This window comes from Bombina bombina, chromosome 4 (assembly GCF_027579735.1).
Source record: "Bombina bombina isolate aBomBom1 chromosome 4, aBomBom1.pri, whole genome shotgun sequence".
Lineage (NCBI taxonomy): Eukaryota > Metazoa > Chordata > Amphibia > Anura > Bombinatoridae > Bombina > Bombina bombina.
In genome coordinates, this window is record NC_069502.1 from 187,626,419 (window position 1) to 187,653,774 (window position 27,356).

The 27,356-nt window shown below is 40.7% G+C and overlaps 1 protein-coding gene across 2 annotated transcripts in view; it reads right to left on the minus strand.

Annotated features, from left to right (window-relative positions):
- Nucleotides 1-27,356, minus strand: part of TRAPPC12 (trafficking protein particle complex subunit 12) — a 496,716-nt gene that overhangs the window by 53,758 nt on the left and 415,602 nt on the right. The window lies entirely within an intron of this gene.

Below are 27,356 nucleotides of genomic sequence, written 5' to 3' on the forward strand. Positions count from 1 at the left end.
ATGGTTGCACAACCCTTATATATTGATACGCAAGGTCACATCAATAACGTTGACACAAGGTGAGCAATTAGATCAATAATCATGTACACATAAACGCCTTCTACAGAGGGTAGATATTAATCAATAGTATGGTTACAGCGCTCCCAAACTGTAGTTACACATAAGTGTTGTAGAATTCACATAGGTTTGCTATGGTTTTACAGCAATTGTAGGTAGGATACCAGGGGAGGATCTAAATGTTGAGCTTATAGCAATAGATTAGGGCTTTACCTATGTATATTGGCGTGCAATGTGGTATAAGACTGCATCTGGAATTCTGCTATGGAGCTATAGATTTGTTAAAGAAAGGCATCCCGCCGCCCCGGCCGCTGGCAGCGGGATGACATGTTCACAGCTCTCACCCCAATTCCTTGCATGTGCAATCAATATAAAAGCCCACAAACATGGAGGAGTATGTAATAAGGCATGTGAATTCAGTGTCCCAGAAGGTGCAGACAATAAAAGGCTTGCGAATACTTTAAAATATAATAGGGTGTACAAGCGTTGTTGTTATCTTGTAAGTCACACTTGTTAGCATATATTAAACAGAGCTTAGTGTGCCGTCTGAATGTTGTGTAGACAAAAAAAAAACAACAACAATCTATACAGGAGAGTATGACCATAGTGTGTATACTGATAATCTATGAGAAAACAAGTAGCAAAACAACATAAAAAAAAAAGTTTGTAGTGATGTAATGTAGATTCTGCTATTAGGTTAGTCAGTCCACTATATAGTAAGGCTAGCTCTATAGAGACATGGTTTCCCCAAATGCAAAGAGTCATGCATAGAACATATTAACTCTGTAATGTAAGCGACAGTATCTGCAGGGCCTTACACAGCCAAGCTTTAACTTTATACAGTTTGTTATAATAGATGGCAAGTTGCAAAACAACAAATATCGGGGATATTATAATATAGCGTGTACGTTATCCTGCAGGCAGGGTGTGGGGAAAACAGTAGGGATAGTAACTCTAGCGTTTTAACTGTAACTTAGGTCCGGTAGTGGAAAACAGGCTGTCCATATGGGATTCAACTGCGATTACCCCACTCCAACTTTAAGTAGATGAGGAGAGCCTCTCCAGCTCACCCAATGCTGAAGCAACCAATCTCCGCAGCCTTCCGATGTAGGTATCGGGAGTAGGACCCATAACTGTGTAGCTGCGTGGTAGGTAAGCGGTCCGGTATCTGGATCCGAGATTCCAGATCTCGCCATCTCCGCAGTGACTGCAGCTCTGAGTTTCACTCCTCCATTAGGCGCCGACTCGCCTGCTGTAGCTCGCATTGCTGCGTGCTCTGTTATCCGATGCTCAGTCCCTTGATATGCTGAACTTTCAGCCGGACTCACAGCAAGGTCAGGGGTGCACAGCAAGAGTTGTAGCTTCGGTGTAGCTCCGTTAGTCACCACTCCGCCCACTGTGTGTAGGCCCTCTTCCGACCAAACCCCATCAATTGCAGGTCCGAGCGACTCATGGAAAGTGGCTGTAAACGCCTGTTGATACGAGTCTAGGAGTTTGCGAATTTCAGCTAGGATCCAGAGGGTGCTCGCCATTAGTAGCTATGTCTTTGGCCCACGCGGTCGCAAATATGGCTGCTGTCTGCGTGTAGGGGCTACAGTCAGGCCAATAATCACATTATTAGGTTGCCGTGCGAGCCTGCAAAGATGGTCTCCTCTCCCTTTCTCAGCCGTGCTATTAGTTCATAGTGTCATAGGGCATAATTTGTATTAAATTAGCACCATTCTGCAGATTTTGAAGTATTTTAGAAGTAGTTATAGCTGGAGCTCTGAAAACATGCGTCTGTTCCTCTAGGCTGCTGGCTCCGCCCCCCCCAAGAAAGTAATTTAATGTCCAATGAATGCATAGGTTCAAACGGAGGAGCTTGAAGAGCCCCCAGAACCAAATTCAAACTCCAAGGAGGAGAAATTGACTTAATGACAGGTTTTATACGAACCAAAGCTTGTACAAAACAATGAATATCAGGAAGATTAGCAATCTTTCTGTGAAAAAGAACAGAAAGAGCAGAGATTTGTCCTTTCAAAGAACTTGCGGATAAACCTTTATCTAAACCATCCTGAAGAAACTGTAAAATTCTCGGAATTCTAAAAGAATGCCAAGAAAAATGATGAGAAAGACACCAAGAAATATAAGTCTTCCAGACTCTATAATATATCTCTCTGGATACAGATTTACGAGCCTGTAACATAGTATTAATCACAGAGTCAGAGAAACCTCTTTGACCAAGAATCAAGCGTTCAATCTCCATACCTTTAAATTTAAGGATTTGAGATCCTGATGGAAAAAAGGACCTTGCGACAGAAGGTCTGGTCGTAGCGGAAGAGTCCACGGATGGCAAGAGGCCATCCGGACAAGATCCGCATACCAAAACCTGTGAGGCCATGCCGGAGCTACCAGCAGAACAAACGAGCATTCCTTCAGAATCTTGGAGATTACTCTTGGAAGAAGAACTAGAGGCGGAAAGATATAAGCAGGATGATACTTCCAAGGAAGTGATAATGCATCCACTGCTTCCGCCTGAGGATCCCGGGATCTGGACAGATACCTGGGAAGTTTCTTGTTTAGATGAGACGCCATCAGATCTATTTCTGGAAGCTCCCACATTTGAACAATCTGAAGAAATACCTCTGGGTGAAGAGACCATTCGCCCGGATGCAACGTTTGGCGACTGAGATAATCCGCTTCCCAATTGTCTATACCTGGGATATGAACCGCAGAGATTAGACAGGAGCTGGATTCCGCCCAAACCAGAATTCGAGATACTTCTTTCATAGCCAGAGGACTGTGAGTATGCCACAGTAGTGACATTGTCTTTCTGAAAACAAATGAACGATTCTCTCTTCAGAAGAGGCCAAGACTGAAGAGCTCTGAAAATTGCACGGAGTTCCAAAATATTGATCGGTAATCTCACCTCCTGAGATTCCCAAACTCCTTGTGCCGTCAGAGATCCCCACACAGCTCCCCAACCTGTGAGACTTGCATCTGTTGAAATTACAGTCCAGGTCGGAAGCACAAAAGAAGCCCCCTGAATTAAACGATGGTGATCTGTCCACCACGTTAGAGAGTGTCGTACAATCGGTTTTAAAGATATTAATTGAGATATCTTTGTGTAATCCTTGCACCATTGATTCAGCATACAGAGCTGAAGAGGTCGCATGTGAAAACGAGCAAAGGGGATCGCGTCCGATGCAGCAGTCATAAGACCTAGAATTTCCATGCATAAGGCTACCGAAGGGAATGATTGTGACTGAAGGTTTCGACAAGCTGAAATCAATTTTAGACGTCTCTTGTCTGTTAAAGACAGAGTCATGGACACTGAATCTATCTGGAAACCCAGAAAGGTTACCCTTGTCTGAGGAATCAATGAACTTTTTGGTGAATTGATCCTCCAACCATGATCTTGAAGAAACAACACAAGTCGATTCGTATGAGATTCTGCTAAATGTAAAGACTGAGCAAGTACCAAGATATCGTCCAAATAAGGAAATACCACAATACCCTGTTCTCTGATTACAGACAGAAGGGCACCGAGAACCTTTGTAAAAATTCTTGGAGCTGTAGCTAGGCCAAACGGCAGAGCCACAAACTGGTAATTCTTGTCCAGAAAAGAGAATCTCAGGAACTGATAATGATCTGGATGAATCGGAATATGCAGATATGCATCCTGTAAATCTATTGTGGACATAAAATGCCCTTGCTGAACAAAAGGCAAGATAGTCCTTACAGTTACCATTTTGAACGTTGGTATCCTTACATAACGATTCAATATTTTTAGATCCAGAACTGGTCTGAAGGAATTCTCCTTCTTTGGTACAATGAAGAGATTTGAATAAAACCCCATCCCCTGTTCCAGAACTGGAACTGGCATAATTACTCCAGCCAACTCTAGATCTGAAACACAATTCAGAAATGCTTGAGCTTTCACTGGATTTACTGGGACACGGGAAAGAAAAAATCTCTTTGCAGGAGGTCTCATCTTGAAACCAATTTTGTACCCTTCTGAAACAATGTTCTGAATCCAATGATTGTGAACAGAATTGATCCAAATTTCTTTGAAAAAACGTAACCTGCCCCCTACCAGCTGAGCTGGAATGAGGGCCGCACCTTCATGTAGACTTAGAAGCAGGCTTTGCCTTTCTAGAAGGCTTGGATTTATTCCAGACTGGAGATGGTTTCCAAACTGAAACTGCTCCTGAGGATGAAGGATCAGGCTTTTGTTCTTTGTTGAAACAAAAGGAACGAAAACGATTATTAGCCCTGTTTTTACCCTTAGATTTTTTATCCTGTGGTAAAAAAGTTCCTTTCCCACCAGTAACAGTTGAGATAATGGAATCCAACTGAGAACCAAATAATTTGTTACCCTGGAAAGAAATGGAAAGTAGAGTTGATTTAGAAGCCATATCAGCATTCCAAGTTTTAAGCTATAAAGCTCTTCTAGCTAAAATAGCTAGAGACATAAACCTGACATCAACTCTGATAATATCAAAAATGGCATCACAGATAAAATTATTAGCATGCTGAAGAATAATAATAATATTATGAGAATCATGATCTGTTACTTGTTGTGCTAAAGTCTCCAACCAAAAAGTTGAAGCTGCAGCAACATCAGCCAAAGATATAGCAGGTCTAAGAAGATTACCTGAACACAGATAAGCTTTTCTTAGAAAGGATTCAATTTTCCTATCTAAAGGATCTTTAAACGAAGTACCATCTGACGTAGGAATAGTAGTACGTTTAGCAAGGGTAGAAATAGCCCCATCGACTTTAGGGATTTTGTCCCAAAATTCTAATCTGTCAGACGGCACAGGATATAATTGCTTAAAACGTTTAGAAGGAGTAAATGAATTACCCAATTTATCCCATTCTCTGGAAATTACTTCAGAAATAGCATTAGGAACAGGAAAAACCACAGGAGATTTAAATACCTTATCTAAACGTTTAGAATTAGTATCAAGAGGACCAGCAATTAGTACTTCTTTAAGTAAAGAACGAATAAATTCCATTTTAAATAAATATGAAGATTTATCAGCATCAATCTCTGAGACAGAATCCTCTGAACCAGAAGAGTCATCAGAATCAGAATGATGATGTTTCATTTAAAAATTCATCTGTAGAGAGAGAAGTTTTAAAAGATTTTTTATGTTTACTAGAAGGAGAAATAACAGACATAGCCTTCTTGATGGATTCAGAAACAAAATCTCTTATGTTATCAGGAACATTCTGCACCTTAGATGTTGAGGGAACTGCAACAGGCAATGGTACATTACTAAAGGAAATATTATCTGCTTTAACAAGTTTGTCATGACAATTAATACAAACAACAGCCGGAGGAATAGCTACCAAAAGTTTACAGCAGATACACTTAGCTTTGGTAGTTCCAGCACTAGACAGCGATTTTCCTGAAGTATCTTCTGACTCAGATGCAACGTGAGACATCTTGCAATATGTAAGAGAAAAAACAACATATAAAGCAAAATTGATCAAATTCCTTAAATGACAGTTTCAGGAATGGGAAAAAATGCCAATAAACAAGCTTCTAGTAACCAGAAGCAAAGAAAAAATGAGACTGAAATAATGTGGAGACAAAAGCGACACCCATATTTTTTGGCGCCAAATAATACGCCCACATTGTTTGGCGCCTAAATGCTTTTTGGCGCCAAAAATGACGCCACATCCGGAACGCCGACATTTTTGGCGCAAAAGGACGTCAAAAAATGACGCAACTTCCGGCGACACGTATGACGCCGGAAAGTCCGCGCCAAGAATGACGCAATAAAATGAAGCATTTTCAGCCCCCGCGAGCCTAACAGCCCACAGGGAAAAAAAGTCAAATTTTTAAGGTAAGAAAAAATGATTGATTCAAATGCATTATCCCAAATATGAAACTGACTGTCTGAAAATAAGGAATGTTGAACATTCTGAGTCAAGGCAAATAAATGTTTGAATACATATATTTAGAACTTTATAAATAAAGTGCCCAACCATAGCTTAGAGTGTCACAGAAAATAAGATTTACTTACCCCAGGACACTCATCTACATGTTTGTAGAAAGCCAAACCTGTACTGAAACGAAAATCAGCAGAGGTAATGGTATATAAATAAGAGTATATCGTCGATCTGAAAAGGGAGGTAAGAGATGAATCTCTACGACCGATAACAGAGAACCTATGAAATAGACCCCGTAGAAGGAGATCACTGCATTCAAATAGGCAATACTCTCCTCACATCCCTCTGACATTCACTGCACGCTGAGAGGAAAACCAGGTTCCAACTTGCTGCGGAGCGCATATCAACGTAGAATCTAGCACAAACTTACTTCACCACCTCCATAGGAGGCAAAGTTTGTAAAAACTGAATTGTGGGTGTGGTGAGGGGTGTATTTATAGGCATTTTGAGGTTTGGGAAACTTTGCCCCTCCTGGTAGGAATGTATATCCCATACGTCACTAGCTCATGGACTCTTGCTAATTACATGAAAGAAAAGCTTTTGACAGGGTGGACTGGGACTTCCTCTGGGCCACCCTGTCAAGATTTGGATTCTCACATACTTTAATATCCCGCATTAAATCTCTGTATGCGAGCCCATCGGCGCGAGTTAGCGCAAACAGCACACTCTCACAAGTAATTTATATAAATAACGGCACTCGACAAGGGTGCCCTCTTTCTCCACTACTATTTGCCTTAGTGGTGGAGGTACTGGCTGTACGAGTCAGAAATAACCCTCTTGTTAGTGGAGTCTCCTTTGGGGAGATCCACCAAAAATGTCTTCTGTACGCAGACAACATTATATTTACAATACATTCCCCATTAATATCTATCCCCACCCTCCTACATGAACTGGAGGATTATAAATCATTCTCAAATTTTTCTATTAACATGGGAAAAATCAATGTTAATGCCGATACACCTTAGGGAGGAAGAACTGCAGTTTATTTCAACTCACACCTCATTTCAAATGACGAATAAAATACACTACCTGGGGATTGACATATCACCTAATTATACAGAGCTGTTCAGCCTTAATTACATGCCCCTTCAACAGGAAACTAGCAAGTCATTGGAACTCTGGAGCAAACAGGGCCATCTTTCGTGGATGGGGCGTATTAACGCTATAAAAATGAACCTTCTCCCTAAGTATCTATATTTATTTCAAGTACTCCCCATAGACCTCCCCTTACAGTACTTAAGAAAACAACAAAAAATGCTAGACACATTTATATGGGATAATAAGAGATCCAGAGGAGCTAGGAACACCTTATTTTTACACAAAGAGGATGGGGGATTGGGTTCTCCGAACCTCCTGAATTATTACAAGTCGGCCCATATGGCCCGTATAGTTGCATGGAAGCACTCCCCGGCTGGGAAACCCTGGTTCCAAATAGAATCCTGCTTAGCAGGTGGCCTGAATTTGGGTGACCAATGTTGGATACCAAGTAAACAAAGACCAACAGTCGTTTGGGGGAATCACTACATTGCTGCCACCCTTAGAACATGTGATAGACTTCTATCTGAGGATAAGCAGTTCTCGTCACGGATCTCCCCCTTAACCCCTTTACTTAATAACCCCTTGATGTTGCAACCACATACCTTTCCTTCGCCACTTATTTCAGGCATCCCTACTAACATCCAGACGCACATAGTGTTACAAAACGGACTTATTAAGACTCAAGCGGACTTACACCACCAACTGGGAGCTCCCTTTCACTTATGGTACCCGTATTTGCAAATTAGGCATGCTATTTCTACTAGCACTTATAAGCAAGACCTTGTAAGACCCCTGACCCCCTTTGAAACTCTGTGTTCATCTCCTACAATCGCCAAATCCCATGTTTCTACCATATACAAGCTGCTTAGAGGTTCCTTCCCTAATAAGAAACCAACATTTATTGTAAAATGGGAGAGGGAGTTAAATATAGAATTCACCGAGGCCCAATGGCTTCATATCTTCTCTGAAACTAAAAAATCCTCTCTGTCTCTAACGATGGTTGAAATGAATTACAAACTACTTTCAAGGTGGTATCTTACCCCACATCGCCTTTGAAGCATATTCCCTAACTCCTCTTCCCTATGCTGGAGACACTGTGGGGGGGGGGGGGGGGGGGTAGGTACACTCTCACATATTTGGTGGTCTTGCCCACTTCTTAGCTCTTACTGGGACAACATAAATAGACATGTAGACAGAGTACTGGGGAGACCAATCACATTTACCCCTAGCCTGGTGCTACTGAGTGACATCCCTAAAATATCTTGCTTATATCGAAAGAAATTGTTGCATTGTATGCTTGGCTGCGCTAGACATTTGGTCCCTAGGTTCTGGAAAAAAAACGCCCCCCCCTACCTACAATATGTGGATAAAAGAAGTGAGTTACATGTTAGATCTAGAAAAGTTGTACTATGCGTACAAAGGGAAGCAAGATGTTATCTCAGACGTAATTTTCATTTGGGAACAGCAAAATAATGACAATACATTTAGGGGGGAACCCGCTATGTAATCTGGCTCAATGTGACTTGCTTGACTAATGTATCTCCTTGCGAGACCATTTCCGATCTGGATTAAACTGTCTCAGCCATATTCACGAGTTTAAAACTGATATTAAGCTTTCGTCTAGCTTTTAACCTTAGCTACACATGTGAACATTATCTGTCAAATATTTGTAATCTGCTGCTTATGATTTTCTGGTACACCTGAACTGATTTGTCTATTGTTTGTTTGTATTTGATTCTTTGTTGTTCTTCTTTTTGAAAATAATAAAAATTATTTGATGGGAAAAAATAAGACTTACTTACCCTAAGACACTCATCTACATATAGTAGACAGCCAAACCAGTACTGAAACGAGAATCAGTAGAGGTAATGGTATATAAGAGTATATCGTCGATCTGAAAAGGGAGGTAAGAGATGAATCTCTACGACCGATAACAGAGAACCTATGAAATAGATCCCGTAGAAGGAGACCATTGTATTCAAATACGCAATACTCTCTTCACATCCCTCTGACATTCACTGCACTCTGAGAGGAAAACCGGGCTCCAGCCTGCTGCAAAGCGCATATCAACGAAGAATCTAGCACAAACTTACTTCACCACCTCCATGGGAGGCAAAGTTTGTAAAACTGAATTGTGGGTGTGGTGAGGGGTGTATTTATAGGCATTTTGAGGTTTGGGAAACTTTGCCCCTCCTGGTAGGAATATATGTCCCATACGTCACTAGCTCATGGACTCTTGCTAATTACATGAAAGAAATTGAGTTAGCCGATTATAGACTAGTCGTTCCAATAATTTTGAAGCAAAGGGAAGTAAGGAGACCGGTCGATAGTTAGAAAGCGAGGAGGGGTCAAGCGAGGGCTTTTTAGGATTGGTATGAATTATGCATGCTTGAATGTGTCGGGAAATGTGCCAGCGGTGAGAGATTGGTTAAAGACATGAGTTAGGGTAGGGGTTAGTGAAGCAGAGAGAGAGAGGGAATAAGTTGTGAAGGAATAGGGTCAAGTGGGCAGGTTGTGAGATGAGCCAAGGATAGGAGTGCAGAGACTTCTTCATCTGTTACAGGAGGGAAGTAGCATAGATTTTTGTTAATAGAAGGGGTGAGTAGGATTGCTGGGTTTGAGGGGTGTGAGGTGCAGATTTCTTTTCTAATGGTGTCAATTTTATTTTTGAAGTGAACAGCAATAATCTGAGCAGTGTGGTTGGTAGTGGGCGGCAGGTGGACGTAGAAGGGAGTTAAAGGTTGAGAACAGCTTTCTAAGGTTGGATGCGTGAGATGACACAAGGGAGGAGAAATAGACTTGTTTGGCCAGGCTGAGCACAGAGTTGTAGGATTTAAGGGTTAATTTATAAAGCTGGAAATCAGCACAGGTGCGTGATTTCCTCCACTGCCGTTCAGCAGCCCGTGAGCATCGCTGAATATATCTGGTCTGTTTAGTGTGCCACAGTTGCCGTCGAGTGATTGATGTACGTTGAAGAGTGGAGGGTGCAGTTTTGTCAAGTGTTGATTTTTGTGCCGAATTATACTGTAGAGTCACGAGGTTTGGACAAGAGAGGGATGAAATGTCAGAGAGCAGAGGACTCAGTTGAGTGGAAACGTCTGTGAGATTTAAGTCATTTAAATTCCTGTAAGGTAGCAGTTTTTCTTTCATGTAATTGGCAAGAGTCCATGAGCTAGTGACATATGGGATATACAATCCTACCAGGAGGGGCAAAGTTTCCCAAACCTCAAAATGCCTATAAATACACCCCTCACCACACCCACAATTCAGTTTTACAAACTTTGCCTCCTATGGAGGTGGTGAAGTAAGTTTGTGCTAAGATTTCTACGTTGATATGCGCTTCTCAGCATTGTTGAAGCCCGATTCCTCTCAGAGTACAGCGAATGTCAGAGGGACGTTAAGGGAGTATCACCTATTGAATACAATGATTTCTCTAACGGGGGGTCTTTTTCATGGGTTCTCTGTTATCGGTCGTAGAGATTCATCTCCTACCTCCCTTTTCAGATCGACGATATACTCTCAATTTACCATTACCTCTACTAATAACTGTTTTAGTACTGGTTTGGCTATCTGCTATATGTGGATGGGTGTCTTTTGGTAAGTATGTTTTCATTACTTAAGACAATCTCAGCTATGGTTTGGCACTTTATGCAAATTATATAAAGTTCTAAATATATGTATTGTACTTATATTTGCCATGAGTAAGGTTCATGTATTTCCTTCTGCAGACTGTCAGTTTCATATTTGGGAATATAAACACATAAATTTATTTCTTACCTGGGGTTTAGTCTTTTTTCAATTTGACTACTTTTTGCAATTGCGGATGTTAGGCCCGCGGGTGCGTCAAATGCTAGACTTTATTGCGTCATTTTTGTTGCAAACTTTTTTTGGCGCGAAAAGATACATTTATGACGCAACTTTGTAATTTCCGGCGTCATACATGACGCCGAGACCTTTCACACGGCGGCGTCATTAGTGACGCAGGTGTGTCATTTCCGGTCATGGCGCCAATTTTTTTTCATTATTTCTATACCCCATTGATGTTTGCCTCCTGCTTTCTTCTCTATCAAGAGGCCTATGCTTTTGCATTTTTTCCCATTCCTGAAACTGTCATTTAAGGAAATAGATAATTTTGCTTTATATGTTGTTTTTTCTCTTACATTGAGCAAGATGTCCCAATCTGATCCTGCCTCTGAAGTTTCGGCTGGAACATTGCTGCCTGACATCGGTTCTACCAAAGCTAAGTGCATTTGTTGTAAAATTGTAGAAATTATTCCACCGAATGTCATTTGTAATAGTTGTCATGATAAACTTTTACATGCAGATAGTATTTCTATCAGTAATAGTACATTGCCAGTTGCAGTTCCTTCAACTTCTAATGTGCATGATATACCTGTCAATTTTAAAGAATTTGTTTCTGATTCTATTATGAAGGTTTTGTCTGCATTTCCACCTTCTAATCAACGTAAAAGGTATTTTAAAACTTCTCATTTAGCTGATGAAATTACAAATGACCAGCAACATAATAATTCATCCTCTTCTGATGAGGATCTATCTGAAACAGAAGATCCTACCTCAGATATTGACACTGACAAATCTACTTATTTATTTAAAATAGAGTATATGTGTTCTTTATTAAAAACAGAATTTATGTTTACCTGATAAATTGCTTTCTCCAACGGTGTGTCCGGTCCACGGCGTCATCCTTACTTGTGGGATATTCTCTTCCCCAACAGGAAATGGCAAAGAGCCCAGCAAAGCTGGTCACATGATCCCTCCTAGGCTCCGCCTTCCCCAGTCATTCGACCGACGTAAAGGAGGAATATTTGCATAGGAGAAATCATATGATACCGTGGTGACTGTAGTTAAAGAAAATAAATCATCAGACCTGATTAAAAAACCAGGGCGGGCCGTGGACCGGACACACCGTTGGAGAAAGCAATTTATCAGGTAAACATAAATTCTGTTTTCTCCAACATAGGTGTGTCCGGTCCACGGCGTCATCCTTACTTGTGGGAACCAATACCAAAGCTTTAGGACACGGATGATGGGAGGGAGCAAATCAGGTCACCTAGATGGAAGGCACCACGGTTTGCAAAACCTTTCTCCCAAAAATAGCCTCAGAAGAAGCAAAAGTATCAAATTTGTAAAAGTTGGTAAAAGTGTGCAGTGAAGACCAAGTCGCTGCCTTACATATCTGATCAACAGAAGCCTCGTTCTTAAAGGCCCATGTGGAAGCCACGGCCCTAGTGGAATGAGCTGTGATTCTTTCAGGAGGCTGCCGTCCGGCAGTCTCATAAGCCAATCTGATGATGCTTTTAAGCCAAAAAGATAGAGAGGTAGAAGTTGCTTTTTGACCTCTCCTTTTACCAGAATAAACAACAAACAAGGAAGATGTTTGTCTGAAATCCTTTGTAGCATCTAAATAGAATTTTAGAGCACGGACAACGTCCAAATTGTGTAACAAACGTTCCTTCTATGAAACTGGATTCGGACACAAAGAAGGTACAACTATCTCCTGGTTAATATTTTTGTTGGAAACAACCTTCGGAAGAAAACCAGGCTCAGTACGTAAAACCACCTTATCTGCATGGACCAGATAGGGCGGAGAACACTGCAGAGCAGATAACTCAGAAACTCTTCTAGCGGAAGAAATTGCAACCTAAAACAAAACTTTCCAAGATAATAACTTAATATCTACGGAATGTAAGGGTTCAAACGGAACCCCTTGAAGAACTGAAAGAACTAGATTAAGACTCCAGGGAAGAGTCAAAGGTCTGTAAACAGGCTTGCTTCTAACCAGAGCCTGAACAAACGCTTAAACGTCTGGCACAGCTGCCAGCCTTTTGTGAAGTAAAACAGATAAAGCAGAGATCTGTCCCTTCAGAGAACTCGCAGAAAATCCTTTCTCCAAACCTTCTTGTAGAAAGGAAAGAATCTTAGGAATTTTTATCTTGTTCCATGGGAATCCTTTAGATTCACACCAACAGATATATTTTTTCCATATATTATGGTAAATTTTTCTAGTTACAGGCTTTCTAGCCTGAATAACAGTATCTATTACAGAATCTGAAAACCCACGCTTTGATAAAATCAAGCGTTCAAACTCCAAGCAGTCAGTTGGAGGAAAACCAGATTCGGATGTTTGAATGGACCCTGAATAAGAAGGTCCTGTCTCAAAGGTAGCTTCCATGGTGGAGCCGATGACACATTCACCAGGTCTGCATACCAAGTCCTGCGTGGCCACACAGGAACTATCAAGGTCACCGAAGCCCTCTCCAGATTGATCCTGGCTACCAGCCTGGGAATGAGAGGAAACGGTGGGAATACATAAGCTAGGTTGAAGATCCAAGGTGCTACTATTGTATCCAATAGAGTCGCCTTGGGATCCCTGGATTTGGACCCGTAACAAGGGACCATGAAGTTCTGACGAGAGGCTATCAGAACCATGTCTGGAATGCCCCATAATTGAGTTATTTGGGCAAAGATTTCCAGATGGAGTTCCCACTCCCCCGGATGCTCCTCCATCGCCAGGGAACTCCTTGTTACCCCCTGATGGTTGATATATGTAACAGTCGTCATGATGTCTGATTGAAACCTTATGAATTTGGCCTTTGCTAGTCGAGGCCAAGCCTTGAGAGCATTGAATATCGCTCTCAGTTCCATTATGTTTATCGGGAGAAGAGAGTCTTCCCGAAACCATAGACCCCGAGTTTTCAGGGGTTCCCAGACCGCGCCCCAGCACACCAGACTGGCGTCGGTCGTGACAATGACCTACTCTGGTCTGCGTAAGCTCATTCCCTGTGACAGGTTGTCCAGGGTCAGCCACCAACGGAGTGAATCTCTGGTTATTTGATCTACTTGTATCGTCGGAGACAAGTCTGTATAATCCACATTCCACTGTCTGAGCATGCACAGGTGCAATGGTCTTAGATGAATTCGTGCAAAAGGAACTATGTCCATTGCCGCAACCATCAAACCTATTACTTCCATGGACTGCGTTATGGAAGGAAGAAGAACAGAATGAAGTACCTGACAAGAGCTTAGAAGTTTTGATTTTCTGGCCTCTGTCAGAAAAACCTTCATTTCTAAGGAAACTATTATTGTTCCCAAGAAGGGAACTCTTGTTGACGGGGACAGAGAACTTTTTTTCTATGTTCACTTTCCACCTGTGAGATCTGAGAAAGGCTAGGACAATGTCCGTATGAGCCCTTGCTTTTGACAGAGACGACACTTGAATCAGGATGTCGTCCAAGTAAGGTACTACTGCAATGCCCCTTGGTCTTAGCACCGCTAGAAGGGACCCTAGTACCCTTGTGAAAATCCTTGGAGCAGTGGCTAATCCGAATGGAAGTGCCACAGGTAATGCTTGTCCAGAAAGGCGAACCTTAGGAACCGAAAATGTTCCTTGTGGATAGGAATACGTAGGTACGCATCCTTTAAGTCCACCGTGGTCATGAATTGACCTTCCTGGATGGTAGGAAGGATCGTTCGAATGGTTTCCATTTTGAATGATGAAACCCTTAGAAACTTGTTTAGAATCTTGAGATCTAAAATAGGTCTGAATGTTCCCTCTTTTTTGGGAATTATGAACAGGTTGGAGTAAAAACCCATCCCTTGTTCTCCTAATGGAACAGGATGAATCACTCCCATGCTTAACAGGTCTTCTACACAGTGTAAGAATGCTTGTTCGAAGATAATTGAGACCCGTGGAACCTTCCCCTTGGGGGTAGTTCCCTGAATTCCAGGAGATAACCTTGAGAAACTATTTCTAGCGCCCAAGGATCCTGAACATCTCTTGCCCCAGCCTGAGCAAAGAGAGAAAGTCTGCCCTCCACCAGATCCTTCCCAGATCGGGGGCCAACACTTCATGCTGTTTTGGTAGCAGTGGCAGGTGACTTGGCCTGCTTACCCTTGTTCCAGCCTTGCATCGGCCTCCAGGCTGGCTTGGTTTGAGAAGTATTACCCTCTTGCTTAGAGGGTGTAGAATTTGAGGCTGGTCCGTTTCTGCGAAAGGGACGAAAATTTGGCTTCTTTTTAGCCTTAAAGACCTATCCAGAGGAAGGGCGTGGCCCTTTCCCCCAGTGATGTCTGAAATAATCTCTTTCAAGTCAGGGCCAAACAGTGTTTTACCCTTGAAAGGGATGTTAAGCAAAAGCGCTCTGCGCGCCACGATAGCAAACCCTGAATTATTCGCCGCTAATCTAGCTAATTGCAAAGCGGCATCTAAAATAAAAAAGAGTTAGCCAATTTAAGAGCATGAACTCTGTCCAAAACCTCCTCGTACGAAGATTCTTTAATGAGCGACTTTTCTAGTTCTTCGAACCAGAAACACTCAGCTGTAGTGACAGGAACAATGCATGAAATTGGTTGTAGAAGGTAACCTTGCTGAACAAACATCTTTTTAAGCAAACCCTCTAACCTTTAATCCATAGGATCTTGAAAGCACAACTATCTTCTATAGGAATAGAAGTGCGTTTGTTTAGAGTAGAAACCGCCCCCTCGACCTTGGGGACTGTATGCTATAAGTCCTTTCTGGGGTCGACTATAGGAACTAATTTCTTAAATATAGGGGGAGGACAAAAGGTATGCCGGGCCTTTCCCACTCCTTATTTACTATGTCCGCCACCCGCTTGGGTATAGGAAAAACATCGGGGGGCACCGGAACCTCTAGGAACTTGTCCATCTTACCTAATTTCTCTGGAATGACCAAATTGTCACAATCATCCAGAGTAGATAATACCTCCTTAAGTAGTGCGTGGAGATGTTGAAATTTAAATTTAAAAGTTACAATATCAGGTTCTGCTTGTTGAGAAATTTTCCCTGAATCTGAAATTTCTCCCTCAGACAAAACCTCCCTCCTGGCCCCTTCAGATAGGTGTGAGGGTATGTCAGAACAGATATCATCAGCGTCCTCTTGCTCTTCAGTGTTTAAAACAGAGCAATCACGCTTTCTCTGATAAGTAGGCATTTTGGAAAAAATGCATGCAATAGAATTATCCATTACAGCCATTAATTGTTGTATGGTAATAAGTATTGGCGCACTAGATGTACTAGGGGCCTCTTGTGTGGGCAAAACTGGTGTAGACACAGAAGGGGATGATGCAGTACCATGCTTACTCCCCTCAGAGGAATCATCTTGGGCAATATCATATCTATGGCATTATTATCCCTACTTTGTTTGGACATTATGACACAAATATATCACATATATTTAAATGGGGAGACACATTGGCTTTCATACATATAGAACATCGTTATCTGATGGTTCAGACATGTTAAACAGGCTTAAACTTGTCAACAAAGCACAAAAAACGTTTTACAATAAAACCGTTACTGTCCCTTTAAATTTCAAACTGAACACACTTTATTACTGAATATGTGAAAAAGTATGAAGGAATTGTTCAAATTTCACCACAGTAACTTAAAGCCTTAAAAGTATTGCACACCAAATTTGAAAGCTTTAACCCTTAAAATAACGGAACCGGAGCCGTTTTTACATTTAACCCCTATACAGTCCCAGGTATCTGCTTTGCTGAGACCCAACCAAGCCCAGAGGGGAATACGATACCAAATGATGCCTTTTATAAGCTTTTTCAGTGGTTCTTAGCTCCTCACACATGCATCTGCATGCCATGCTTTCCAAAAACAACTGCGCATTAGAGGCGCGAAAATGAGGCTCTGTCTATGACTAGAAAAGGCCCCCAGTGAAAAAGGTGTCCAATACAGTGCCTGCCGTTTTTATTAAAACAATCCCCAAGATTTAACAACTATTAAAAGTAATAATCTGCCAAATATACTTAGTAAAGTAATCGTTTTAGCCCAGAAAAATGTCTACCAGTTTTTTAAGCCCTAATGAAGCCCTTTATTCTTTTACTTAAACTAAGAAAATGGCTTACCGGTTCCCATAGGGAAAATGACAGCTTCCAGCATTACCGAGTCTTGTTAGAAATGTGTCATACCTCAAGCAGCAAAAGTCTGCTCACTGTTTCCCCCAACTGAAGTTAATTCCTCTCAACAGTCCTGTGTGGAAACAGCCATCGATTTTAGTAACGGTTGCTAAAATCATTTTCCTCTTACAAACAGAAATCTTCATCTCTTTCCTGTTTCAGAGTAAATAGTACATACCAGCACTATTTTAAAATAACAAACTCTTGATTGAAGAATAAAAACTACATTTAAACACCAAAAAACTCTAAGCCATCTCCGTGGAGATGTTGCCTGTACAACGGCAAAGAGAATGACTGGGGAAGGTGGAGCCTAGGAGGGATCATGTGACCAGCTTTGCTGGGCTCTTTGCCATTTCCTGTTGGGGAAGAGAATATCCCACAAGTAAGGATGACGCCATGGACCGGACACACCTATGTTGGAGAAAGAAGTGTTAATTACTTTGGATATTGAGGTAACCAGTCCTATTGACGTTCAGTCTAATAAACGTTTAAATGCTGTTTTTAAACCTCCTGTGGTTTCCCCAGGCATTTTTCCCATTCCTGAGGCTATTTCTGATATGATTTCTAGGGAATGGAATAAGCCAGGTACTTCCTTTATTCCTTCTTCAAGGTTTAAGAGATTGTATCCTTTACCAGCAAAATCTATAGAGTTTTGGGAAAAGATCCACAAAGTTGATGGGGCTATTTCTACTCTTGCTAAACGTACCACTATTCCTATGGAAGATAGCACTTCCTTTAAGGATCCTTTAGATAGGAAGCTTGAATCTTATCTAAGGAAGGCCTATTTATATTCAGGTCATCTTCTCAGACCTGCTATTTCTTTGGGTGATGTTGCGGCTGCATCAACTTTCTGGTTGGAAAATTTAGCGCAACATGAATTGGATTTTGTTCGCTTACTGCAACATGCTAATCATTTTATTTGTGATGCCATTTTTGATATTATCAAAATTGATGTTAGATCCATGTCTTTAGCTGTATTAGCTAGAAGAGCTTTGTGGCTTAAATCTTGGAATGCTGATATGACATCTAAATCTAGATTAATATCTCTTTCTTTCCAAGGTAATAATTTATTTGGTTCTCAGTTGGATTCTATTATTTCAACTATCACTGGAGGAAAAGGAGTTTTTTTGCCTCAGGATAAAAAACCTAAGGGTAAATCTAAGGCTTCTAACCGTTTTCGTTCCTTTCGTCAGAATAAGGAACAAAAACTCAATCCTCCTCCCAAGGAATCTGCTTCCAGTTGGAAGCCTTCCTCAAATTGGAATAAATCCAAGCCATTTAGGAAACCAAAGTCTGCCCCTAAATCTGCATGAAGGTGCGGCCCTCATTCCAGCTCAGCTGGTAGGGGGCAGATTAAGGTGTTTCAAGGATTTTTGGATAAAATCTGTCCAAAATCATTGGATTCAGAGCATTGTCTCTCAAGGGTATGGAATAGGATTCAAAGTAAGACCTCCTGTGAGAAGATTTTTTCTCTCACGCATCCCTGTAAATCCAGTAAAAGCTCAGGCTTTTCTGAAGTGTGTTTCAGACCAGGAGTCTTCAGGGGTAATCATGCCAGTTCCTCCTCAGGAATAAGGTTTGGGGTTTTATTCAAACCTATTCATTGTACCAAAGAAAGAAAATTTATTCAGACCAGTTCTGGATCTGAAAATTTTGAATCGTTATGTAAGAGTACCAACTTTCAAGATGGTCACTATAAGGACTATTCTGCCTTTTATTCAGCAAGGACATTATATGTCCACAATAGATTTGCAGGATGCATACCTTCATATTCCGATTCATCCAGAACACTTTCAGTTTCTGAGATTCTCTTTTCTAGACAAGCATTACCAATTTGTTGCTCTTCCATTTGGCCTAGCAACAGCTCCAAGAATCTTTTCAAAGGTTCTGGGTGCCCTACTATCTGTAATCAGAGAACAGGGTATTGCGGTGTTTCCTTATTTGGACGATATCTTGGTACTAGCTCAATCTTTACATACTGCAGAATCTCACATGAATCAACTAGTGTTGTTTCTTCGGAAACATGGTTGGAGGATCAATTTACCAAAAAGTTTCTTGATTCCTCAGACAAGGGTCACCTTTTTAGGTTTCCAGATAGATTCAGTGTCCATGACTCTGTCTCTAACAGACAAGAGACGTTTAAAATTGGTCGCAGCATGCCGGCACCTTCAGTCTCAGTCATTCCCTTCAGTGGCTTTGTGAATGGAAGTTTTAGGTCTCATGACTGCAGCATTGGACGCGATCCCCTTTGCTCGTTTTCACATGAGACCTCTACAGCTTTGCATGCTAAATCAATGGTGCAGGGATTATACAAAGATATCACAATTAATATCCTTGAATCCCAATATACGACACTCTCTAACATGGTGGATAGATCACCATCGTTTAGTTCAAGGGGCCTCTTTTGTTCGGCCAATCTGGACTGTGATCTCAACAGATGCGAGTCTTTCAGGTTGGGGAGCTGTTTGGGGATCTCTAACAGCACAAGGTTTGGAAATCTGAAGAGGCGAGATTACCAATAAATATTTTAGAACTCCGTGCAATTTTCAGGGCTCTTCAGTTTTGGCCTCTGCTAAAGAGAGAATCGTTCATTTGTTTTCAGACAGACAATATCACAACTGTGGCTTATGTCAATCATCAGGGTGGGACTCACAGTCCCCAAGCTATGAAAGAAGTATCACGGATACTTGCTTGGGCGGAATCCAGCTCCTGTCTAATCTCTGCGGTGCATATCCCAGGTGTAGACAATTGGGAGGCGGATTATCTCAGCCGCCAGACTTTACATCCAGGGGAGTGGTCTCTCCATCCAGATGTGTTTTCTCAGATTGTTCAGATGTGGGGTCTTCCAGAGATAGATCTCATGGCCTCTCATCTAAACAAGAAGCTTCCGAGATACCTGTCCAGGTCCAGGGATGTTCAGGCGGAAGCAGTGGATGCACTGACACTTCCTTGGTGTTATCATCCTGCTTACATCTTCCCGCCTCTAGTTCTTCTTCCAAGAGTGATCTCCAAAATCATCATGGAACAGTCTTTTGTGTTGCTGGTGGCTCCAGCTTGGCCACACAGGTTTTGTTATGCAGATCTGGTGCGGATGTCCAGTTGCCCGCCTTGGCCACTTCCGTTACGGCCAGACCTACTATCTCAAGGTCCGTTTTTCCATCAGGATCTCAAATCATTAAATTTGAAGGTGTGGAAATTGAACGCTTAGTTCTAAGTCATAGAGGTTTCTCTGACTCAGTGATTAATACTATGTTACAAGCTCGTAAATCTGTCTCTAGAAAGATTTATTATAGAGTTTGGAAGACTTACATTTCATGGTGTTCTTTCTCATAAATTCTCCTGGCATTCTTTTAGAATTCCTAGAATTTTACTTTTCCTTCAGGATGGTTTGGATAAGGGTTTGTCTGCAAGTTCCTTGAAAGGAGAAATCTCCGCTCTTTCTGTTTTATTTCACAGAAAGATTGCTATACTTGCTGATATTCACTATTTTGTACAGGCTTTAGTTCGTATTAAGCCTGTCATTAAATAAATTTCTCCTCCTTGGAGTCTTAATTTGGTTCTGAAGGCGCTACAGGCTCCTCCATTTGAGCCTATGCATTTTTTAGACATTAAACTACTTTCTTGGAAAGTGTTGTTCCTTTTGGCTATCTCTTCTGCTAGAAGAGTTTCTGAGCTATCTGCTCTTTCTTGTGAGTCTCCTTTTCTGATTTTTCATCAGGATAAGGCAGTTTTGCGGACTTCTTTTCAATTTTTACCTAAGGATTGAATTCTAACAACATTAGTAGAGAAATTGTTGTCCCTTCCTTATGTCCTAATCCTAAGAATTCTTTGGAGAGATCCTTACATTCTTTGGATGTGGTAAGAGCTTTGAAATATTATGTGGAAGCTACTAAAGATTTCAGGAAGACTTCTAGTCTATTTGTTTTATTTTCTGGTCCTAGGAAAGGTCAGAAAGCTTCTGCAAGTTCCTTGGCTTCTTGGTTGAAACTTTTGATTCATCAAGCTTATTTGGAGTCGGGTCAGGCCCCGCCTCAGAGAATCACAGCTCATTCTACTAGATCAGTTTCCACTTCGTGGGCTTTTAAGAATGAAGCTTCGGTTGATCAGATTTGCAAAGCGGCGACTTGGTCCTCTTTGCATACATTTACTAAATTCTACCGTTTTGATGTATTTGCTTCTTCAGAAGCAGTTTTTGGTAGAAAAGTTCTTCAGGCAGCTGTTTCAGTTTGATTCTTCTGCTTTTGATTTAAGTTTTTTTTCTTTCAAAGATGAAATAAACTTATTTTTGTTTTGGGTTGTGGATTAATTTTTCAGCGGAATATGGCTGTTTTTATTTTTTCCCTCCCTCTCTAGTGACTCTTGAGTGGAAAACTCCACATCTTGGGTATTGATATCCCATATGTAACTAGCTCATGGACTCTTGCCAATTACATGAAAGAAAACATAATTTATGTAAGAACTTACCTGATAAATTCATTTCTTTCATATTGGCAAGAGTCCATGAGGCCCACCCTTTTTATGGTGGTTATGATTTTTTTGTATAAAGCACAATTATTTCCAAATTTCCTTTGTTGATGCTTTCTACTCCTTTCTTTATCACCCCACTGCTTGGCTATTCGTTAAACTGAATTGTGGGTGTGGTGAGGGGTGTATTTATAGGCATTTTGAGGTTTGGGAAACTTTGCCCCTCCTGGCAGGATTGTATATCCCATATGTCACTAGCTCATGGACTCTTGCCAATATTAAAGAAATTAATTTATCAGGTAAGTTCTTACATAAATTATGTTTTTTTGGGGCTTGCAAAGATGTAGCAGGTAGAGTAAGAGAGAAGGTTAGTAGATGGTAGAAACAGCAGAGAGATTTATGAAGACCAGGTGTATGGAGTTGTGTTACAACACATGAACAATGGCACTACATGGGCTTTTCCCCTTACCCTCTAATGTAAGTTACCATATTGTGTAGATGGTAATCAAAAATATTATAGGGGGAAATGGTGCTGGTGCATAAAGTGATAATTTGAATACTAAGTGGAGTATCGCTAGAAAGCTGCGATAGTCCACTTGAAAAGTATGCACAAAAAGCACTCTGGGCCCAGACTATTGAGCAGTTTATTAGGAAAAAAGGTTTAAAATATAACTTTTATTGGCTTGTAAATCTTAAAAACATAATTTATGTAAGAACTTACCTGATAAATTCATTTCTTTCATATTGGCAAGAGTCCATGAGCTAGTGACATATGGGATATACAATCCTACCAGGAGGGGCAAAGTTTCCCAAACCTCAAAATGCCTATAAATACACCCCTCACCACACCCACAATTCAGTTTAATGAATAGCCAAGCAGTGGGGTGATAAAGAAAGGAGTAGAAAGCATCAACAAAGGAAATTTGGAAATAATTGTGCTTTATACAAAAAATCATAACCACCATAAAAAGGGTGGGCCTCATGGACTCTTGCCAATATGAAAGAAATTAATTTATCAGGTAAGTTCTTACAAAAATTATGTTTTCTTTCATGTAATTGGCAAGAGTCCATGAGCTAGTGACATATGGGATATCAATACCCAAGATGTGGAGTCTTCCACTCAAGAGTCACTAGAGAGGGAGGGAATAAAACAAAAAAACAGCCATATTCCGCTGAGAAAATAATCCACAACCCAAAAATAAGTTATTTTCACTTTTGAAAGAAAAAAACTTAAATCAAAAAGCAGAAGAATCAAACTGAAACAGCTGCCTGAAGAACTTTTCTACCAAAAACTGCTTCCGAAGAAGCAAATACATAAAAATGGTAGAATTTAGTAAATGTATGCAAAGAGGACCAAGTGGCTGCTTTGCAAATCTGATAAACTGAAGCTTCATTCTTAAAAGCCCATGAAGTAGAGACTGATCTAGTAGAATGAGCTGTAATTCTCTGAGGCGGGGCATGACCCGACTCTAAATAAGCTTGATGAATCAAAAGTTTCAACCAAGAAGCCAAGGAAATAGCAGAAGCTTTCTGACCTTTCCTAGGACCAGAAAAAAAAACAACAAATAGACTAGAAGTCTTCCTGAAATTTTTAGTAGCTTCCACATAATATTTCAAAGCTCTTATCACATCCAAAGAATGTAAGGATTTCTCCAAAGAATTCTTAGGATTAGGACATAAAGAAGGGACAACAATTTCTCTACTAATATTGTTAGAATTCACAACCTTAGGTAAAAATTGAAAAGAAGTCCGCAAAACTGCCTTATCCTGATGAAAAATCAGAAAAGGAGACTCACAAGAAAGAGCAGATAGCTCAGAAACTCTTCTAGCAGAAGAGATAGCCAAAAGGAACAACACTTTCCAAGAAAGTAGTTTAATGTCCAAAGAATGCATAGGTTCAAATGGAGGAGCCTGTAAAGCCCTCAGAACCAAATTAAGACTCCAAGGAGGAGAAATTGACTTAATGACAGGCTTAATATGAACTAAAGCCTGTACAAAACAGTGTATATCAGGAAGTATAGCAATTTTTCTGTGAAATAAAACAGAAAGAGCGGAGATTTGTCCTTTCAAGGAACTTGCAGACAAACCCTTATCCAAACCATCCTGAAGAAACTGCAAAATTCTAGGAATTCTAAAAGAATGCCAGGAGAAATTATGAGAAGAACACCATGAAATGTAAGTCTTCCAAACTCTATAATAAATCTTTCTAGAGACAGATTTGCGAGCTTGTAACATAGTATTAATCACTGAATCAGAGAAACCTCTATGACTTAGAACTAAGCGTTCAATTTCCATACCTTCAAATTTAATGATTTGAGATCCTGATGGAAAAACGGACCTTGAGATAGTAGGTCCGGCTGTAACGGAAGTGGCCAAGGCGGGCAACTGGACATCCGAACCAGATCCGCATACCAAAACCTGTGTGGCCATGCTGGAGCCACCAGCAACACAAAAGACTGTTCCATGATGATTTTGGAAATCACTCTTGGAAGAAGAACTAGAGGCGGGAAGAGATAAGCAGGTTGATAACACCAAGGAAGTGTCAGCGCATCCACTGCTTCCGCCTGAACATCCCTGGACCTGGACAGGTATCTGGGAAGTTTCTTGTTTAGATGAGAGGCTATGAGATCTATCTCTGGAAGACCCCACATCTGAACAATCTGAGAAAACACATCTGGATGGAGAGACCACTCCCCTGGATGTAAAGTCTGGCTGCTGAGATAATCCGCCTCCCAATTGTCTACACCTGAGATATGCACCGCAGAGATTAGACAGGAACTGGATTCCGCCCAAGCAAGTATCCGAGATACTTCTTTCATAGATTGGGGACTGTGAGTCCCACCCTGATGATTGACATAAGCCACAGTTGTGATATTGTCTGTCTGAAAACAAATGAACGGTTCTCTCTTTAGTAGAGGCCAGAACTGAAGAGCCCTGAAAATTGCACAGAGTTCTAAAATATTTATTGGTAATCTCGCCTCTTGAGATTTCCAAACCCCTTGTGCTGTCAGAGACCCCCAAACAGCTCCCCAACCTGAAAGACTCGCATCTGTTGTGATCACAGTCCAGGTTGGGCAAACAAAAGAAGCCCCTTGAACCAAACGATGATGATCTATCCACCATGTCAGAAAGTGTCGTACATTGGGATTCAAGGATATTAATTGTGATATCTTTGTATAATCCCTGCACCATTGATTCAGCATACAAAGCTGTAGAGGTCTCATGTTAAAACGAGCAAAGGGGATTGCGTCCGATGCTGCAGTCATGAGACCTAAAACTTCCATACACATAGCCACTGAAGGGAATGACTGAGACTGAAGGAGCCGACATGCTGCGACCAATCTTAAACGTCTCTTGTCTGTTAGAGACAGAGTCATGGATACTGAATCTATCTGGAAGCCTAAAAAGGTGACCTTTGTCTGAGGAATCAAGAAACTTTTTGGTAAATTGATCCTCCAACCATGTTTCCGAAGAAACAACACTAGTTGATTCGTGTGAGATTCTGCAGTATGTAAAGACTGAGCTAGTACCAAGATATCGTCCAAATAAGGAAACACCGCAATACCCTGTTCTCTGATTACAGATAATAGGGCACCCAGAACCTTTGAAAAGATTCTTGGAGCTGTTGCTAGGCCAAATGGAAAAGCAACAAATTGGTAATGCTTGTCTAGAAAAGAGAATCTCAGAAACTGAAAGTGTTCTGGATGAATCGGAATATGAAGGTATGCATCCTGCAAGTCTATTGTGGACATATAATGTCCTTGCTGAACAAAAGGCAGAATAGTCCTTATAGTCACCATCTTGAAAGTTGGTACTCTTACATAACGATTCAAAATGTTCAGATCCAGAACTGGTCTGAACAAATTTTCTTTCTTTGGTACAATGAATAGGTTCGAATAAAACCCCAAACCTTGTTCCTGAGGAGGAACTGGCATGATCACCCCTGAAGACACCAGGTCTGAAACACACTTCAGAAAAGCCTGAGCTTTTACTGGATTTATAGGAATGTGTGAGAGAAAAAATCTTCTCACAGGAGGTCTTACTTTGAATCCTATTTGATACCCTTGAGACACAATGCTCTGAATCCAATGATTTTGGAGAGATTTTATCCAAAAATCCTTGAAAAACCTTAATCTGCCCCCTACCAGCTGAGCTGGAATGAGGGCCGCACCTTCATGCAGACTTAGGGGCGGACTTAGGTTTCCTAAATGGCTTGGATTTATTCCAATTTGAGGAAGGCTTCCAATTGGAAGCAGATTCCTTGGGAGGAGGATTGAGTTTTTGTTCCTTATTCTGAAGAAAGGAACGAAAACGGTTAGAAGCCTTAGATTTACCCTTAGGTTTTTTATCCTGAGGCAAAAAAACTCCTTTTCCTCCAGTGATAGTTGAAAAAATAGAATCCAACTGAGAACCAAATAAATTATTACCTTGGAAAGAAAGAGATAGTAATCTAGATTTAGATGTCATATCAGCATTCCAAGATTTAAGCCACAAAGCTCTTCTAGCTAATACAGCTAAAGACATGGATCTAACATCAATTTTGATAATATCAAAAATGGCATCACAAATAAAATGATTAGCATGTTGTAGTAGGTGAACAATGCTAGATATGTCAGAATCCAATTCATGTTGCGCTAAATTTTCCAACCAGAAAGTTGATGCAGCCGCAACATCACCCAAAGAAATAGCAGGTCTGAGAAGATGACCTGAATATAAATAGGCCTTCCTTAGATAAGATTCAAGCTTCCTATCTAAAGGATCCTTAAAGGAAGTGCTATCTTCCATAGGAATAGTAGTACGTTTTGCAAGAGTAGAAATAGCCCCATCAACTTTGGGGATTTTTTCCCAAAACTCTATAGATTTTGCTGGTAAAGGATACAATCTCTTAAACCTTGAAGAAGGAATAAAGGAAGTACCTGGCTTATTCCATTCCCTAGAAATCATATCAGAAATAGCCTCAGGAATAGGAAAAACACCCGGAGAAACCACAGGAGGTTTAAAAACAGCATTTAAACGTTTAATAGACTGAACGTCAATAGGACTGGTTACCTCAATATCCAAAGTAATTAACACTTCTTTTAATAAAGAACGCATATACTCTATTTTAAATAAATAAGTAGATTTGTCAGTGTCAATATCTGAGGAAGGATCTTCTGTTTCAGATAGATCCTCATCAGAAGAGGATGAATTATTATGTTGTTGGTCATTTGAAATTTCATCAGCTAAATGAGAAGTTTTAAAAGACCTTTTACGTTTATTAGAAGGTGAAAATGCAGACAAAGCCTTCATAATAGATTCAGAAACAAATTCTTTAAAATTTACAGGTATATCATGCACATTAGAAGTTGAAGGAACTGCAACTGGCAATGTACTATTACTGATAGAAACACTATCTGCATGTAAAAGTTTATCATGACAACTATTACAAATGACATTCGGTGGAATAATTTCTACAATTTTACAACAAATGCACTTAGCTTTTGTAGAACCCATGTCAGGCAGCAATGTTCCAGCAGAAACTTCAGAGACAGGATTGGATTGGGACATCTTGCTCAATGTAAAAGAAAAAACAACATATAAAGCAAAATGATCTATTTCCTTAAATGACAGTTTCAGGAATGGGAAAAATGCAAAAGAATAGGCCTCTTGATAGAAAAGAAAGCAGGAGGCAAACAACAATGGGGTATTGAAATAATGAATAATAATGACGCCGCCGTGTGAAAGGTCTCAATGTCACGTATGACGCCGGAAATGACGAAGTTGCGTCAAAAACGTAATTTCCCGCGCCAAAAATGATGCAATAAAGTCTAACATTTGACGCACCCGCGGTCCTAATATCCGCAAATGCAAAAGTAGTCAAATTGAAAAAAGACTAAACCCCAGGTAAGAAACAAATTTCTTAAA